Source organism: Heptranchias perlo, chromosome 9 (genome assembly GCF_035084215.1).
Source record: "Heptranchias perlo isolate sHepPer1 chromosome 9, sHepPer1.hap1, whole genome shotgun sequence".
Classification (NCBI taxonomy): domain Eukaryota; kingdom Metazoa; phylum Chordata; class Chondrichthyes; order Hexanchiformes; family Hexanchidae; genus Heptranchias; species Heptranchias perlo.
The window spans coordinates 60,212,906-60,230,480 of NC_090333.1; the positions used below are offsets into that span (position 1 = coordinate 60,212,906).

The 17,575-nt window shown below is 40.2% G+C and overlaps 1 long non-coding RNA gene across 3 annotated transcripts in view; it reads left to right on the top strand.

Moving 5' to 3' along the window:
- Positions 1-225: 225 nt before the first annotated feature.
- The window catches only part of LOC137325037 (uncharacterized), an 84,283-nt gene continuing 66,933 nt past the window's right edge, over positions 226-17,575 (top strand). For all 3 annotated transcript variants that reach the window (XR_010963780.1, XR_010963782.1, XR_010963781.1), the window contains exons 1-2: positions 226-403; positions 973-1,083. This is a non-coding gene — a long non-coding RNA (uncharacterized lncRNA). The remainder of the gene's footprint in view (positions 404-972; positions 1,084-17,575) is intronic.

Sequence of the window (17,575 nt, forward strand, 5' to 3'; positions counted from 1 at the left end):
TGTATCAAGCTGAACCAGACTGTTCGCAACCTTGGCATCCTATCTGATCTCGATCTGAGCTTCCGACTTCATATCCTCTCCATTACAAAGTCTGGAGTGATAAGATAACAAACAGAGTGACAGTTTGGTTAGTGAACAAAAGCTTGTTTTCAGAAGCTTAACAGGAGTTAAAATCTACAGGATATGGGTTTTTAAGCATATCTGTCATTGCCCTGCAACTGCCAATAAGGTCAAACACAATAAAATTGCAATTGTGATCAAGCATATAACAGTAGTTCATTTAAAATAAGTTCAATTACTGAAGCCTAGTCCCTGATGTGAGGTACCAGGAAAGCCAGCAACAGAAGCCCTGAAAATTAAAGAAGCAACCAACTCTGTAAAATATCGATGGGCTGGGTTTCAAGTATGTATCTAATATATCTTGTGCTTCAGATGAAGTTGTAAAACTGCTTGATCTTTGCTCTTTACAGTTTATGGTTTGATCCAAATAGAATACTAGTATTTAGCATATTTGGCCCGTGACATTTATCTCTTGTTTTGCTTACTTTTGCAAGTGCTAAGCAAAGGGCCTCTATCAGAATATTAACCTACCTTTCCTCTGTTTTCCCAGCATTTCCTATATTTATTCAATATTGCCAATTGTATTGAAATGTGTTGATACATGCATGTGATATCATTCTGTCAAAATTGACATCTGTTTCAGCTCTTCTCTTTCCATAAGCAAACAAAAAGCTCATCAAGAACTTTTCATAAAAACAGTGTGGGTTTGGTCTCATTTTAATTTTCTAAATTGACTTTACTTCTTCTACTCAAACACATTTAAAATTAACAAGAAGTTAATTACCTGTATCAAGCTGCAGGCTGGAGGATTGTGAGCTATTGCAGTTGCCGTTTGCTGCTTTCACTGTTATTGAATATGTGTGGCCACAACGCAGCTGTGTAAATTCACACTCGGTGTTTTGTGTGTTGCAGGAGGCTATATGCCCATCACTTGTTTCTGCTATTGCAGAGTATGATGTTGCTCCATCACTTTGAGCCCATGATACTGAGAGACTGTTAAAGTGACATTTTGGATAGCCAGAGGTAATCTGCGGGGGAGATGGTGCTGTCAATTTAAGGGAAAAAGAGAACATAAGTTTTGATTGCTAAATCCTAAAGTTACACAAGTATCTTAATAATTCGGAATATGTCAAAAGTAAATGTATGGAAACTTTTTTTTAAAATAAGCATCTGTTTACTCTCTGGGCACATGGCAAGTAATAAATAGTGCTATGATACATCATTATTTTGGTTTCTTTCTACCATGCTGGGGTTAAAAACCAGGTTCACTCACAGAAAAGGACACAGCTTGTTTTGATACAATAGCCCCAGAATATATACAGTGGGCTCGATTTTACAATGGTAGTGGACTGGCAGTGGGGGCGGCGGGGTGAAAGTGCGCGTGGCAAACCCGCATGAACAAAACTTACTGTTTCCGACTCAATCGCACGTTGATTGCTGATGATTAACGTCCTCTCGGGGCTTTGCGCCCGCCAGCCAGCCTGATTGACAGGCTGGCTGCTGTCAGGAGCTGCAACGCGAGGGGGCGAGGGGGGGAGGGGGGGGAGAGAAAGAGAGAGAGCAAGACGTCATCCGGCGCTGGACTGGAAGACGGGGGGGGGGGGTTGGGAGGAGAAGAGGAGAAGATCAGGGATGAAGAGAAGAGGGGAAGATCGGGGGTGGGGGGGAGGGGAAGATCGGGGGTAGGAGAAGATCAGGGGAGAGGGGAAGATTGGGGGGTGAGAGAGGGGGGAAGATTGGGGGGGGGAAGAGAGGGGAAGATCGGGGGGTTGAAGAGGGGTCCATCGGAGCGGGAGACATCGGAGCAGGGTGCAAAGGTAGGTTCATTTAGTGTTTTCACTTCTGTCCATGGTTTTTCAATTTAGTTTCTTGTTCCTTTTCCAGCCCTTCATGCCTAGTTTCACCAGGCGTGAATCAGAAGCGGTGGGCAAGCTATTAAAAATCATTCTAATCACTTCATATGTCACAGGTTAAGTGCCTTAAGTACCTCAATGAGGTACATTTGGCTCTTTAACTGTCATCCCACCGGCTTTAATTGCTGGCGGGACTTCCGTTTTCGGGTCGCCCGCGCACACACAGGTGGATCCCTGGGAAACTCGGAAGTCAGCGGGTTGGAGCTGGCTTCTGAACCCAAACGGGGTTTCTGCGATTTTCGGAGCCCCCCACCCCCAACGCACCCGCAATTGCCCTCTAAAATCACTCCCAGTGTGTTAGGTCAAGTGTCCGAGGGAGAGGCTGAACCATTAAGTTCAAATAGTAGCATCTTGAGTTTTATTTAGGGTATATATGTTTGTGTGGCAGGGCCTTTTGAGTTTAAGAGACACAAATTTCATTTTTGCCATTCCCTGTCAATTTTTGAAAAATATTTCTCAGCCTGTCATGTTCAAATTGGGTGGCCCATCTGAAGCCGTCACAGAGAGATGGATAGGCAGAAGAGACGACACCATGAATGGTCAGCAACAAACCACCATGTAAAAGGTTAATGTTCACAGACCTTGTGCCTGGTCCTATGTGCATTACAGTTCAATACAGCAGATGCAACTGTTTGATATTTTTCTATTGTCCAAGGAAGGATAGTTAAGCCTTTAACCACTGTAAATCTACAGTATAATTGCTTTTATTCACGTAACCATTCACTGTTTAATAAATCTATGTCAGTTTACAGCCCTAAGCTATAGTCTAGTGGAGTATTTAATCTACCACCTTCCAAAGCAAAGGAGGATCATGTGAGGGCACGTGTTATATAACTAGAAGCCAAAATACAGTAAAAAGGATTTTCTGTTGATTTCTAGGTTCACAAGTTATCTAGATGTGGGACTGAGAAAAGTGCACATCAGGTCGTAGAGAGTGGGGACTCGCCTATGGGACTGGTCTGAGATGCTGAACCCGAGAAAAATATCTAGATGTAAAATGTAACTAATCTCACAGGAATACTTTTAGTCTACGGTGACATACCTCTTTCAAGGTTGACAGCAGAGCTTTGGTTGCTGCTACACTTTTCATTAAAAGCTGTCACTGTTATTGAATACTCCTGGCCACGTGGTAAATCTTTGATCTCGCAGTTAGCTTGTCTTGTGTTACATGAGCGCGTCAGGCCATTGCTCCCTTCAGCTGTTGCTATGTATGAAACCACCCCAGGGCTGGAATTCCATGACACTGAAGCAGTGTTTGTGGCACAGTCCAGGTGAGCATTCACATTCTGTGGAACGCAGGGAGCTACAAGGACAGAGAGAAAGAGGGAAGGAAAAAATTAATTAAAATTAAAATAAGCAAATCATAATTTGCGGTGAAAATGTCTTCAGTATGAGTTCAGTTCTGCATGTACGCAGTTACTATACTTATTCATAACCAGACAATTCAAACCCATGGCTGCTTTTTCCTTGAATTGACTTGCCTCAGTTTGGATCCACTCAAAAATCCTTCTCTATTGTACCATTGTATTCAAAAAATCACAATGATAGGGTTTTGTGGGAAATTACATTCTTGCTGCTATAAGCACACCAAAATGGCACTGGTGGAGAAGCACATGACACAGAGGAACCATCTCCCAGCTGCTGGAGAACATGTGGAGTGAGAAAACTAGAAAAACTGTGTGTGCAAGGAGAGTAGGGCGATAACTGGCATCAGGATTTATTTTCAATGTTGGAACAAACAGTGGTCAGAAAGGGCAGAGCTACAGATCCCACAAGGGCTTGCTGGGTAAATGCACCATCTACTGTGGTACTGAGCCACACAGACAAGGAAGGTTCCTGGTTCACAAAGATTACAAAAATAAGTTCAGCTCTGCCTCAACTACCATATCCAGACATTTCCAGATCTTGATCACTGTGTGTGAAGAAGTACTTCCTGGCATCAGTTCTCAACTTGCCTTTTACCAGTTTCTACCAATAACAACAACTTTACCAGTTTCTACCAATAACAACAACTTTACCAGTTTCTACCAATAATAACAATTTTACCAGTTTCTACCAACATTCGCTTGTTCTTCAGCCACTGCTTACTTTAAAATACCGTTCCGATTTACCTTTTCTATTCTGCCTAGCAACTTACATACCTCTAGAAGGTCTCATTTGCTTCCTTTCAAAGTTGAACAGATTGAGTTTTTCTAGTCTTTCCTTACAACTCAGTTTGCTGACAATAGGGGTTAACCTCATAGGCATGGTCCTTCTCGGCTCCATCTCCAGGACTTGGATGTTTCCCTTGTGACTTGAACTGAATGGAGTACTCAAGGTGGGGTCCAACCAGAGTGCTATACAATTTCAGTGTGATGGCCTCGGACTTGTACTCTACTGATCTGGCATTACAGCTCAGCACTCTGTTAGCTTTATTGATTGTTGCCCAACAATGGCTGGCTAATCTCAGCCAGGGCAACAGCACCGCAGTTGTGGAGCTGCAATTGGTCTCGGGGGGGGGGGGGGGGGGAATTAACCAGGGACCCCGCTATTGTGTTAAAATTGGATAGCCATGTGGTGAAGGATAGAATACTAAAGCCTGGTCTTTAGTTGTTTCCAAGTTTTTATTCACAGAGATTCCCCTTAAACAAACAAACACCACACCCTAGCTAAGCTCTCCTATAAAAAGTATACAAGAGAGTCCCCAATTCATACCCACCACCTGAATACAATTAACACATTGATATAAATCATACAGTTAACATATTGCTCTCTAGTAACTTGTGCTGTGCAGTATGACCATGAATAAGGAGAGGATTAGGGTCAACTGTGATGGTTGAAGTCCCTGCTGATACTCACTACCTATGCCCACAGATGAAAAATGATCATTTGGCTGAGGCACTGGTGGGGGGTGTCGCTGCTGATGCCATCTCCTAGCAAGACCCAATCCCTTTGGCAGAGAAAAAAACTGGGTGAGGGGGAACAATGCACAAAAGAGCAGTGTTGACAGAAGAATTTGCTGCATTTACCAGATCCTCAAGGCTCATGTTCAACCAGAGCAGTGATTATATGTTTGACAAAGTAAGTTTTTTGTATTATCAAAGCCAACAGCTAATGAACATCATTAGTACCTGTCTTCGTCCAAAAATGTGAGCCTGGGGAGCCTCTGCATACATTACTGGCTGCTTTTATGATTACGTTATACTTCTGGCCACATTGCAGGTTTGTGATTTTCCAGCTTGTTTCTGTGGTATTGAGTGAAGTGAAATGCCCGTAACTTCCTTCTGCAGTAACGATGTGTGATCCTGCTATGTCACTGGCTGACCAGGACACTACTAGGGCATTATTCTCACAGTTCAAATCGCCAGTAACATTCCATGGAAGGCATTCTGATTTAATTCAACATGCAGAGGGAAAAAAATGGTGCAAATAAATTCAGGAAGTAACCAAAATACAGAATATGATGACTTTCCATGTTTCTAAAAAGGTAAAACATTTTCACCGTAATATATTTGAATATTTCCTAAAGTTAATCAGTGGCAAATAAATAATAGCGTAAGATCTCACAGGTACACTTTGGTCTAGAACACTTTACCTAAATTTAAGTCTGTATTTGGAATCACTGCCTGGCTATTGCTTTGTTTACTCTCACAGTTTTCATCGACCGCTCTCACAGTTACAGAATACTCCTGGCCACATGGTAAATCTTTGATCTCGCACGTAACTTGTTGTGTGTTACATAAGCGTGTCAGCCCATTGCTCCCTTCAGCTGTTGCTATGTATGACACCGCCCCAGGGCTAGAATTCCATGACACTAAAGCGGTGTTTGCGTCACATTCCAGGTGAGCATTCACATTCTGCGGAACGCAGGGAGCTACAAGGAGAGGAAAATGAAAGATACATTTTAATTCCAAATAATCTAAAAAACTTACTTCAGGTTCACAGTAAAAACAATAACTTGTATTTATATAGCGCCTTTAATGTAGTAAAATGTCCCAAGGTGCTTCAAAGGAGCGTTATGAGACAGAATTTGACATGGAGCTACATAAGGAGATATTAGGACAGGTGACCAAAAGTTTGGTCAAAGAGGTAGGTTTTAAATAGCGTCTTAAAGGAGGAGAGTGAGGCAGAGAGGTTTAGGGAGGGAATTCCAGAGCTTAGGGCCTTGACAGCATGGCTGCCAATAGTGGGGCAAAGGAAATCGGGGATGCACAAGAGGCCAGAATTGGAAGAATGCAGAGTTCTCAGAGTTGTAGGGCTGGGGGAGGTTACAGAGATAGGAAGGGTTGTCGGGCTGGAGGAGGTTACAGAGATAGGGAGGGTTGTCGGACTGGAGGAGGTTACAGAGATAGGGAGAGTGTTAGGGCTGGAGGAGGTTACAGAAATAGGGAGGGGCGAGACCAGGGATGGATTTCAACACGAGGATGAGAATTTTAAATCTGAGGTGTTGGTGGACTGGGAGCCAATGTAGGTCAGTGAGCACAGGGGTGGATGAGTGCTTCAGCAGCAGAAAGGGCTGAGGCAGGTTGGAGCCAGGCAATATTATGGAGGTGGAAGTTGGTGGTCTTGGTAATGGAGAGGATAGGGGGTCAGAAGCTCAGCTCAGGATCAAATAGGACGCTGAGGTAGCGAACAGTCTGGTTCAGCCTCAGACAGTGGCCAGGGAGGGGGCTGGAGTTGGTGGCTAGGGAACGGAGTTCGTAGCATGGGCCGACGTTAATGGCTTCGGTCTTCCCAATATCTAATTGGAGGAAATTTCTGCTCATCCAGTATTGGATGTCAGACAAGTAGCATGACAAATCAGAGACAGTGGCAGGTTTCTGTATGAGGACAGCCCCTTCTGCCCAGTCTGATTTCCTTATATATGGGTTCAAATCATAGAGTTACCTGACACTATGCCAATATCCTGCACTAATCTGTATTAAACTAACTTAACCAAGAAGGCATGTCAGGGTGATCAGGAGCCAGCGTTGCCCGTTTAGTCACACCTGCCAAGATGTCACCAATCATTTCTGCGGGCCCTGGCTAACCCACCTGGGGATGACTGTGGTAAACTGCCTTATCAGAGTCTAGATCAACAGAAGGGAGGATGCCAAGCTCTGACATCTGCTGCAAGGACACCAGCAGCATAGAGCTTGGACATGTGCAGGGATAATAACAGTCAGCTGCAGCCTGAAACTGGGCTGCACCTTCCTGCAGGCATGCTGCTATGGGATGGTATGGAGTGGCACAGAGGGAAACCTTCCTCACAAGTATCTCATGCAGCAGTACCTCAACTTCAGCATCCATCAAAGAGGAGGCCAAGTGCTGGGCTGTACTATCACGTGTCTGCAGATTCATCCTTTCATCCTGGCCTGCCATTTATTAATCTAATGGCCCTTCAGCCTTGACAAGTGTTGCTGGTGGGTTGAGATAACTTTTAATGCTCTGCAGAAGTTTTCTAAATTTTTGTCCCCCTCCATGTGACACTCCCCTTTAATTGTCCCCATCCCTTTAAGTTTGATTTATATGCAATTTTCATCTGATACCAAAAGGTACCATTCCTAGACCCCACAGAGTTTGCACCGGAAAACTCTGAATCATTTGCAAATAAAGCTAAGGCACAAACATTGAGTACTATTAGCACTTGAGATTCTGATGGATGTTAAAGAGTGAAAACCAGAATAGAACTGTTTCACACCTGAAGATGAAAATAGTCCCACACAAACACACAGGAAAAACCATGTAAGAAAGAAAAGAAAAAGAAATGAAAATAAGGAAGGCCTGAAGGAAGAAAAGCATTTTTAAAGATGGACCACAAGATTGAAATGTGCTAAGTGACATATTTGATATTTTCGGAAAACAGTAGATTTAGGGGGACAGAGTCAAGCTGAAATCAGAATCCAAGTTGGTTTCCTCATCTTCACTGTTAGATAGCTTATTCAAGTGTTTGTCCTTTTTTCTGCACTGCCCAGTGGGACAGAGATCAGAATAATTGAGGTGTTGCAGCCAATTTAAATAAGGTGCCAGACAATCAGAAATCTGAAAAACATGCTGACCTTTGTTTGAGAAGGATGTACGTAGGGAAAGAAGAGCTATGAAAAGTTACCTGGAGCACTACAGTCACCTTAAATATCCTGATTTCAAGATTAAAGTTGGTAATGGTTTCTTTTTCAAAAATGTATACGTTATGAACATAATAGCGCAACACTCCAATAATTAACGTACAGTTTTTTCATCTAATCTACAAGAACAGAAATCTTGTATACAACGAAAATCTAGAGGCTGTTGCATTTTAGTTATTGAGCATGGTTTCTACTTGTTATGATGAGCGAGAAGTTTACCTGTTTGAATCTGAAAGGGTAAGCTTGCTGAACTGGCACAATTGCTATACAAGGCCTTCACATTTATGGCATAGGTTTCTGCACAATGCAGTTTTTCAAATGTGCAATATAAGTCTGTTGTGGTGCATGTTTTGTGTCCATCATTTCCTTCTGCAATGGCAATGTAGGATGTTGCACCATGGCTCAATCCCCATGATACTATTGCTGTATTGCTAGTACAATTCAAATGAGCAGTAACATTTTTTGGAACACATGGACCTACAAGAGAAGGAAAATGTTAGAAAATCCAGAGAAAAGTAAACTTGCATACACTGAAGATGTAATTATCAATACGCTTATATGACTTACAAAATTTTTGTGCAGTTACGTAATTGGGCAATGTTTCCTTGCATCTTAAATAAACTGACGCACATTAGCATTCTTATATATATTGCTAGGCATGTTACAGAGTTATTATCCATTGTAGTTCTAGTTATTTATCAAATCAATATTGGCAAAGCTCAGCTACTATACAAACTCATCTGTGAACCCGATAACTGCGGCCTCTAATATTGTGACACACTTCCTCTCCTTTTTCACAAGGCGGCACGGATGACCTAGTCTCGCAGAGCTCTCGATTGACGGTGACCCTATCAATGATTTCACGCCTTCTCCTCTCCTCTCCTCACTCGACAGTATTAAGGAGAACTAGCCTCTCCCATCCATGAAGTAGTCTCTGGAGCTTGTACATGATCACCCACACATACAGCATACCAGTGAAAAAAAATCACACTGAATCAAAAGAGCTTTTGGATCTCTGGAGTGGCATCCCAATGAGTGACCACAGTTGTTTACTGTGATTGTAACTTCCTTGGCCATTAGAGTACAAACTACGAGGCTCCTCTATGGCTAGGGCTAATAGTAGGATAACACCACGTTAGAATGCTTCTCCATTGTCATGGTCAGAACAATCTGGGCAAATGTGCTCATAAAAACTGTAGAATTTTTGGAAGCTGTGTGGATTGGCAAGTCTGTCAATTTTCAGGCAAGAAATCGGTGAAAAGTGATTACAAATCATTTTAAAATCTAGAAAATTATTGGCAAGAATCAGGAAAAACTGAAAATAAAGATCTTTGATTTTCTATTACTGCAATAATCACAAAAATTAGTAAATAAAATAAATAACATTAAAAGAACAGATCCTGAAAATAATCTTTATACAATAAATGCTAAATATTGAATGAAAATGTCAATTTCACTATTAAAATAGAGGACTTGTGCTATAAAACATGAATATAGTAACCAGGCTTTTTAAAGATTCTTTCAAGTTTCCTCAATTCACATTATCCTTTATCAGACCAAACAGGTAAGGATAACATTACTATTTTATGGAGAAAAGTGTCTCAAATAATTTGCTAAATATGCACATTACTTTCATCAATAAGATTAAAAATAGTTTACCTGAATAAAGCTGAATTTCTGATGTTTTGATATGGTTGCATATGTCATTTATGGCTACCACAGAAAAGTTATACATCAGGCCGCATTTTATATCAGAGATTTCACAGTTATTATCAGTTGCATTGCATGAAAAGTTAGTTCCATCACTTCCCTCCAGCATTGCAGTGTAAGCAAGTGCACCTTGGCTCTCGTGCCATGACATCAAGGCAGAATTACTGCTGCAGTTAAAATGAGCATCGATGTTCTGGGGAATGCATGGACCTAGCAAAGTACAAAATTGCAGATTTTATACATCAAAGTTTCTTTGCAGAGAAGATATAAATTGTAAATGGTTTAAGTTCTATTAGAGTTGGGAATCAACGCAGTTTCTATTAAATGCTGCCAAGGGGCTATGGAGAGCTATTATTAATGAATGATTAGAGCTGATATGGATTAACATTTTAAACAGATTTACATTAGTTCTGTCAGATTGAGGAGAATGTGTCTCCAAATCAGAAAGATTGCTGCATCCTCTTCTATGGATCTGCCTTAGGGTTAAACTTTTAATTGTGGTGGATTTCTTGAAGAGGGTACACTGGATGCAGCTTTTCCTTATTCCCCAGGCTTGTGTTGGAGAAACCTTGTAGGAGTCTTTGGATCATTTTGAAAACCTCAGTTTTGATTCAAAACAACAGGAGCAGGTTAAGGGTGAAAGAAATTAACTCAATATAACACTGGAGGAACTGGAGGTGGAGATGCTGTGGCTTTATAAAGTACCTTTTGCCTAAAGTAGTTTACAGAACAGGATATTATGCTGACTTGGACAAAAATAATTGATAAAATTGACAATAAGGAACTTCCTTTGTAACAAGCACCCTCTAGGAATGATATTCTATGTTATCTATGGATATTTTACTTTGTCTGTGACTATTGTGTACAGATATAATTTTTTTTGTCAAATAAAATGCTTTTCTATTATAAATGGAAACACTTTTTAGATGCAATTTGGATAAAAATCCAGCCTATACCCAGATAAGCTGATGGTTTTATGTTTATTTAGTGGCCTTTAAAGATCCCAAGCTAAATGGCTGGACATATCAAACATTTTCCAATGAACTTGCATCTATGGCATACCATCTTCACAGCTCACACTGGTTAGTGCAAACAATGAAAGTTTTGTTAATATTCCAGATTTCAGTGGGTGAGTTAGAATTTCTAAAAGAAAAGAAACTTGGTAATGTTTTGTGATTTAAATCAAATAAAATCAATGCTATTTCCAAAGCTTCTGCATAAAGAATCTTGTTTAAAGTTAGTAATGTACTGAGGTGCTCAGAATTTTGTCAAAGTATTCTTTTTGGAAAAGTGGCTAATAAATTGCTCTCTGATCACAAAACAACAACTACTTGCATTTATATAGCACTTTTAACGTAGTAAAACGTCCCAAGGCGCTTCACAAATAGATGGATCTCTAACATAACAACTTACAATATGAAAAGTTCCAGTGTTCCTCAATAGTTAATGCATGATGCACAACTTAATCTTTAACTTATCTATTACAATACAAAATTACCTGTCTCAATATTAACAAGAGAGCTTTGAGAACTGTTGCATATGTAATTTGAAGCAATGACAGTTGCAACATATACTTGGCCACACTTCAGGTCTGACAGCTGGCAGTTTGTATCTATTGCTGTACACAAATGATGAGACCCATCACTTCCATTAGCAGAGACCATATGGCTGATTGCGCCATCATACTTGTTCCATATAACAACCGCTGTGTTTGTGTCACAGTCCACCTGAGTATGAACATTCTGTGGGGTGCAGGGTGCTGGAGAAGAGGACAATTATTTGTTTAGAATGATGTAAAGTAGTTTATTGAAATTTTCCTCTGGACTATTACACTGCAGTGTTAGATAATCTCTGCTAAATGTAATCATTATATATTACAGTCTCTACTGAATTTAATTGTTTATCACAATCCCTGCTAAATGTAATCATATATCGCAATCTCTGCTAAATGTGATCATCTATCATAGTCTCTGCTAAATGTGATCATATATCATAGTCTCTGCTAAATGTGATCATATACCACAGTCTCTGCTAAATGTGATCATATATCACAGTCTCTGCTAAATGTGATCATATACCACAGTCTCTGCTAAATGAAATTGTAAATAATAATCTTTTCTAAATGCAATAATCATATAGCATGTTTTTATTGTTTAGTAATGACAGAAATGACTATAAATAATCAGAGCCATGCATGCTGGAAAGATGCTAAGACAGCATCAAATCTTGCCCTTGACAAGTGATTTAAAGATGTATTGCCAGAAATCTTTGACTTACAACCCATATGTTGCTATGTGTTCCAATCAACGCCATTCAGATTTCAACACTTTAAAAATTTATACTTCATTAGCAGTATTATTGTAAAGATGTTGTCAGACTCATAGTTCACTACTATCTTGGATAATGCAGTCACCATCGCTAATAACTGTTATCTAAATCACACACTTACCTATCCTCAACAGGATGTTAATGCCCTTTTGAAATGTAAGCTGTTCACAAACTACTCTCAAACGCCAGATAATTCTGATTTACACGCTGTTTTGTTCTCTAAGTAGTAATATGGGGGCCTAAATTCATCAGTGCCCAAAAACGGGTGCGCTAGAACAGGGAGGCCCAAGTACCATCCTAAATTGGGCCTCATCATCATAATTCCGGTGATCTGCGTTAAGGCACCTGATTGGCTCAGACGCCAGCCGAGTCTCACAGATGACTCTGGGAGGGGGAATGTGAGTCGATCGGGAGCAGGGCTGGCACATGCCAGCATTGGCAGCAGAGTCTTAACATGGAACCAGGAGGCACACTCATTAAGTGTGACACAGAAATTTGCATGTGTGTTAGTGGGACACTTGAAGTGTGACTAACACATCTCACAATATAGAAATATAGCCACTAGCCTACCATGAAAGTTAATATATATCAATGTTCTGTAACTGTGTGTGTCCAAACCATTTAATTTCCATCACAAACTAATGGCAATATTTCTATGATGCTTGTTTCTTTGGGACATTGGGGTGAGGGGGATTGGGGTGGGTCATTCATCCATTTCCTTTACATGTAGGTGGCACATTAAAAGCTCTCCCCAGCGAAAATCAACAATTTTTAATTTTTCAGTTCTGAATCAAGCCATGCAAACTTTGCAAATCTGAATTACCATTCAAAAAAAAATTGCAATGCTCATCCCTAATAGAGATTGGAAACAAGAATCAAAACAGGGGGAATTGGGTCAATTGCTTTGTGTGCATAATTTGCAGTACTGAATAGTAAAAAAAATCTTCCTTCACTCCTCCTCAGTTTGCACCATTGTCACAAGAACAAATGACAGACAGGTCTATTCCAATGCAAAAAGTTATTTAATAGTAACACAGGTGCCATTTGGAACAAAGAGGTGACCAAAAGGAAGCACAAAGCCTCCCTGTTTTTTTAAAGTTTCAACATTACACTTTGTAGTAGCAATTAACCTGGAGGGAGAAGCACCTTCCTAATGATTTAACAACCAATTGTCTATATTTTCTTTACACATGGTAGAACGGAAACAGTCCCTTTAACACAGTAGAAGGAAATCTCTCCTCAGCAATGCAAATCTACCAGTGATGCAGTTGACCTGATTTTCTGCCTTATCTGCCCTTTTTGGAGCATTTAAATAGCCATTCAAATCCTAATTTTTATGTAGACTTTTATCACTAAAACCTTGCAACTTTTTTCCACCATCTTTGATGGCCCCAAACTACCAACTCTCTTGAGCAGCACCTTGTCAGTATCACATTAGAATCCTGCGCTAATGGGAGTCTTTTGCTTTCATGACATTTAAGAGGATTTGTGTTACCAGGTAGTCCCTTTAAGACATCAATTGCAAATACTGAAAATAAACTACTAATTAAATGCAAAAAAGTAAATAAAGTGATGCATTCTACCTGTTTCCGTAATATCGTAGTAAGATCTGCCGCTGTTGCATTCATTGTCAAAAGCAATAACAAATACTATGAAACCTATCCCACAAGGTAGCCCGGGGATGGCACAGCTGGTTGTAGAAGAGCTGCAGTTGTATTTGTTTCCATTAGTTCCCACTACCTCCGTCTCATATGACAAGGCTCCGAATGCCAATTCCCATGATATCGTTAAAACGTTGGACAAACACTCAGTGAAAGCTTTTACGTTCTGGGGTATACAAGGGGCTGCAAAGAATATAAAATAGGTGAGTCCATTACTGTGCTTGTAAATAACAGAATACCATCCTAATAATCTCTCACTTCCTGCCTCATATATAATCTCTCTTTCCTTGCTCCTCCTCAACATTTTCCCTCTTTTCCTGAGTCATGCTGTGTATGGATCCACAGTGACCAGCTGCTCTCCACTACCTCACCCAAGTGGCCAGTCATGTGTGGGTGTGGACAGGGAGTTTTTTCCCAGCCCATTTAGTGGTGGGCTGTGCAGAGTCGATCAGGAGCATGAACCCTTGCCTGATGTTAACCATCCTGAGGTTAATTCAAAGTGCTCACATACCCAGTTGAGAACAGTTCACTCAGTATAGACCTGGGATGAAACCCGAGACCTTTTTCATTAGTGCAGTTCAGTACCATGTCGTAGGGGTGCAATTATCCACTTGGTAATTGGTACAAGTCTAACTTAATCCCTCTCTTGGTATATCCATCAGTTCTGTCTTGACAGAGGCTAGCTCTTATGATATGACAGAATATTAATGCTCCTGTTGTGCTTGCGATCCCTAACAAAACTAAATACAAAGCACAATCTAAAAGGAGTTATTTTAATTTTAAATAAATCCTTCCTTGCATATAATGGGTAATTTCCTGACATCACACTCCTGCCAGGAGAACATATCAGAAATTCGGGTCCTCACTGTGCACGATTTTCTCACCATTACTTTAAATAATCAGAAAATCATGCATTGTATGTGCCCAGAATTACAATATGTACTCCTGGTGGAGGAGGCTGCCCATTGGCAACACAAAGTTAGAATATGGTATACACAAATCACAGAATATGATATGCACAGAATATGGTACACACAAATCACAGAATATGGTATACACAGAACAGAACAGAGAACATCCACTTTATTTCATAGTGAAGATTATCTGCATGGTTTGCACAATTTAGGAACATAGGAACAGGAGTAGGCCATTCAGACCCTCGTGCCTGCTCTGCCATTTGATAAGATCATGGCTGATCTGTGATCTAACTCCATATACCTGCTTTTGGCCCATATCCCTTAATACCTTTGGTTGCCAAAAAACTATCTATCTCAGATTTAAATTTAGCAATTGAGCTAGTATCAATTGCCGTTTGTGGAATAGAGTTCCAAACTTCTACAACCCTTTGTGTGTAGAAATGTTTTCTAATCTCGCTCCTGAAAGGTCTGGCTCTAATTTTTAGACTGTGCCCCCTACTCCTAAAATCCCCAACCAGCGGAAATAGTTTTTCTCTATCCACCCTATCTGTTCCCCTTAATATCTTATAAACTTCAATCAGATCACCCCTTAACCTTCGAAACTCTAGGGAATACAACCCCAATTTGTGTAATCTCTCCTCGTAACTTAACCCTTGAAGTCCGGGTATCATTCTAGTAAACCTACATTGCACTCCCTCCAAGGCCAATATGTCCTTCCGAAGGTGCGGTGCCCAGAACTGCTCACAGTACCTCATCACTTCCAAATAACAAGATTGTTTCTTACTTGTGGAATAAGTAATTATTCTCCACTGTAAATGCTCCACTTAACACACTATTCATGGGGTAGATTTTGAATTTGTGCGATTGTATAAAACGGGTGAAAGCGAGTCAGCAGCCCATTTTACATCTCTCCTCATTTTTATTTCCACTGAAGTCCATTAAGATGTATGATGGGCTGCCAATTCGCTATCACCAGTTTTACACTATCGCACAGTGAAGATCTACACCTAATGGCCACTTTGCCACTCGCCAAAATATCATTGGTGTGCTAAACCTCAACCTCCAATGCCCTAAAAAAAGGGATGCAGCTTGCCGTCTTTAGCCATTTTTATGCTTTTGGCCTGAGATATATGGCGTACGAATAAAAACCACATACCAAGCAATTATCCAATGTTGTCAGCTCTGATGGTAACTGTTTCATATACATAATGTGGAGATGCCGGTGATGGACTGGGGTTGACAATTGTAAACAATTTTACAACACCAAGTTATAGTCCAACAATTTTATTTGAAATCTACAAGCTTTCGGAGGCTTCCTCCTTCCTCAGGTAAACATTTACCTGAGGAAGGAGGAAGCCTCCGAAAGCTTGTAGATTTCAAATAAAATCGTTGGACTATAACTTGGTGTTGTAAAATTGTTTACAATATACATAATGGACAGTGGGTCATCTTAATCAGAGTTCAGATCATGCTGAACTTCAAGATATAACACAGGGATCATTTGATATGAGATCAGCTTGGTTTGCTGATTGAAATTGTTAATGACTACACCAGTGTTAATAACAGAATTTCTTGTATTCTGAGCTAACGGTGTGCCATTTGTGTTCATTTAGTAACCTGCGTATCAAGTGATTCCTAGCAGACACAAGTGACATTTCCTGCTGACTGGATCATGGCAACTTGGTTTTATGAATTGTATCATCACTAAGTTATCTGAGGGCCTGACTGCAAAAGAATTGAGTGCTTAAGAACAGGATACTGAAAAGCTTCTGATTTAGACGGAAAACTTATGTTGAATCTCCTAATTTAATGAATAAGGCACAAATAGAAATGCTGATATTAAAAGTGGCAGGAGAGAATCAAAACAAGCAAAATTTGCCAATCAATCAGCCTTGTTTGTACATCGAACATTTCTTATGAAGGGTTATTAACCTATTACAGACTTTTATCAATTATGACTCATTTGGACTTGTTAGTAGTTTACTGAATATTTTGGATAATCAATGCTAAACCACAATTGTATATCTTCTCAAAGCCGTCTGAATAGGGGCATTAGTGGAGATCTAAATGCAAGTTGTCCACACATCCTGATGACTATAGAAGATGTACAGCCCAGTAATACTTGTACATCAAAGAGAGGGGGAACCAGGGGGAATATCAACCCCACATGAAAAAAAAATGCTAGTTAATACATTTAACAAATTGTTAACAAAGCATAATAACCTGACCAAGTGTGAAATAACTTCCCATAATAAGAAAACCTGAGCTTTATTCGAGCTGCGTTTGATTATATTGGACCACGTACCTGTGCGTATTGTAGCGGGGTCACTTACGTTGCTTTTGCACCAGTCCCTTGATATTGACACAACTTTCAGTTCATACTCTAGTCCACACTTGAAAAATGTAAAGAGACAGGAGATTCCCCTGGTGTTGCACTCGTCAGTTGTCCCATCAGATGCCAGGGCAGTTACCTTGTACAAGAAAGCACCTCTGCTCACACTCCAGGAAGCCCACACACTGTTACTATGGCAGTCACGAGCTACTTGGAAATTCTGAGGAGTGCAGGGTACTACAAGTATCACAAAGAATGGAAGAAGAACGTATGATTAAATAAGGTATAATAAACATGTTTAATTAAACTGCAAATGTTAATAGAAAGTTAAAGTTTCTTGTTACTTGTATCAGATAATACTGATCATCAACCCAGCACAAATGTACTTTGCTTAAATCATTAAGATTTCAAATCCTCTTGCGCAATGCACTATGCACAAATAAAGACAATTACTGAAAAGGGCTCCAAATTTCCATAGTGTTTGTATATGGATGTAAAACGTATTATATACAACGATGAGAAATACAAATATTCCCCACTTAAGAGTTACACCTTACCTAATTCTTGGGAC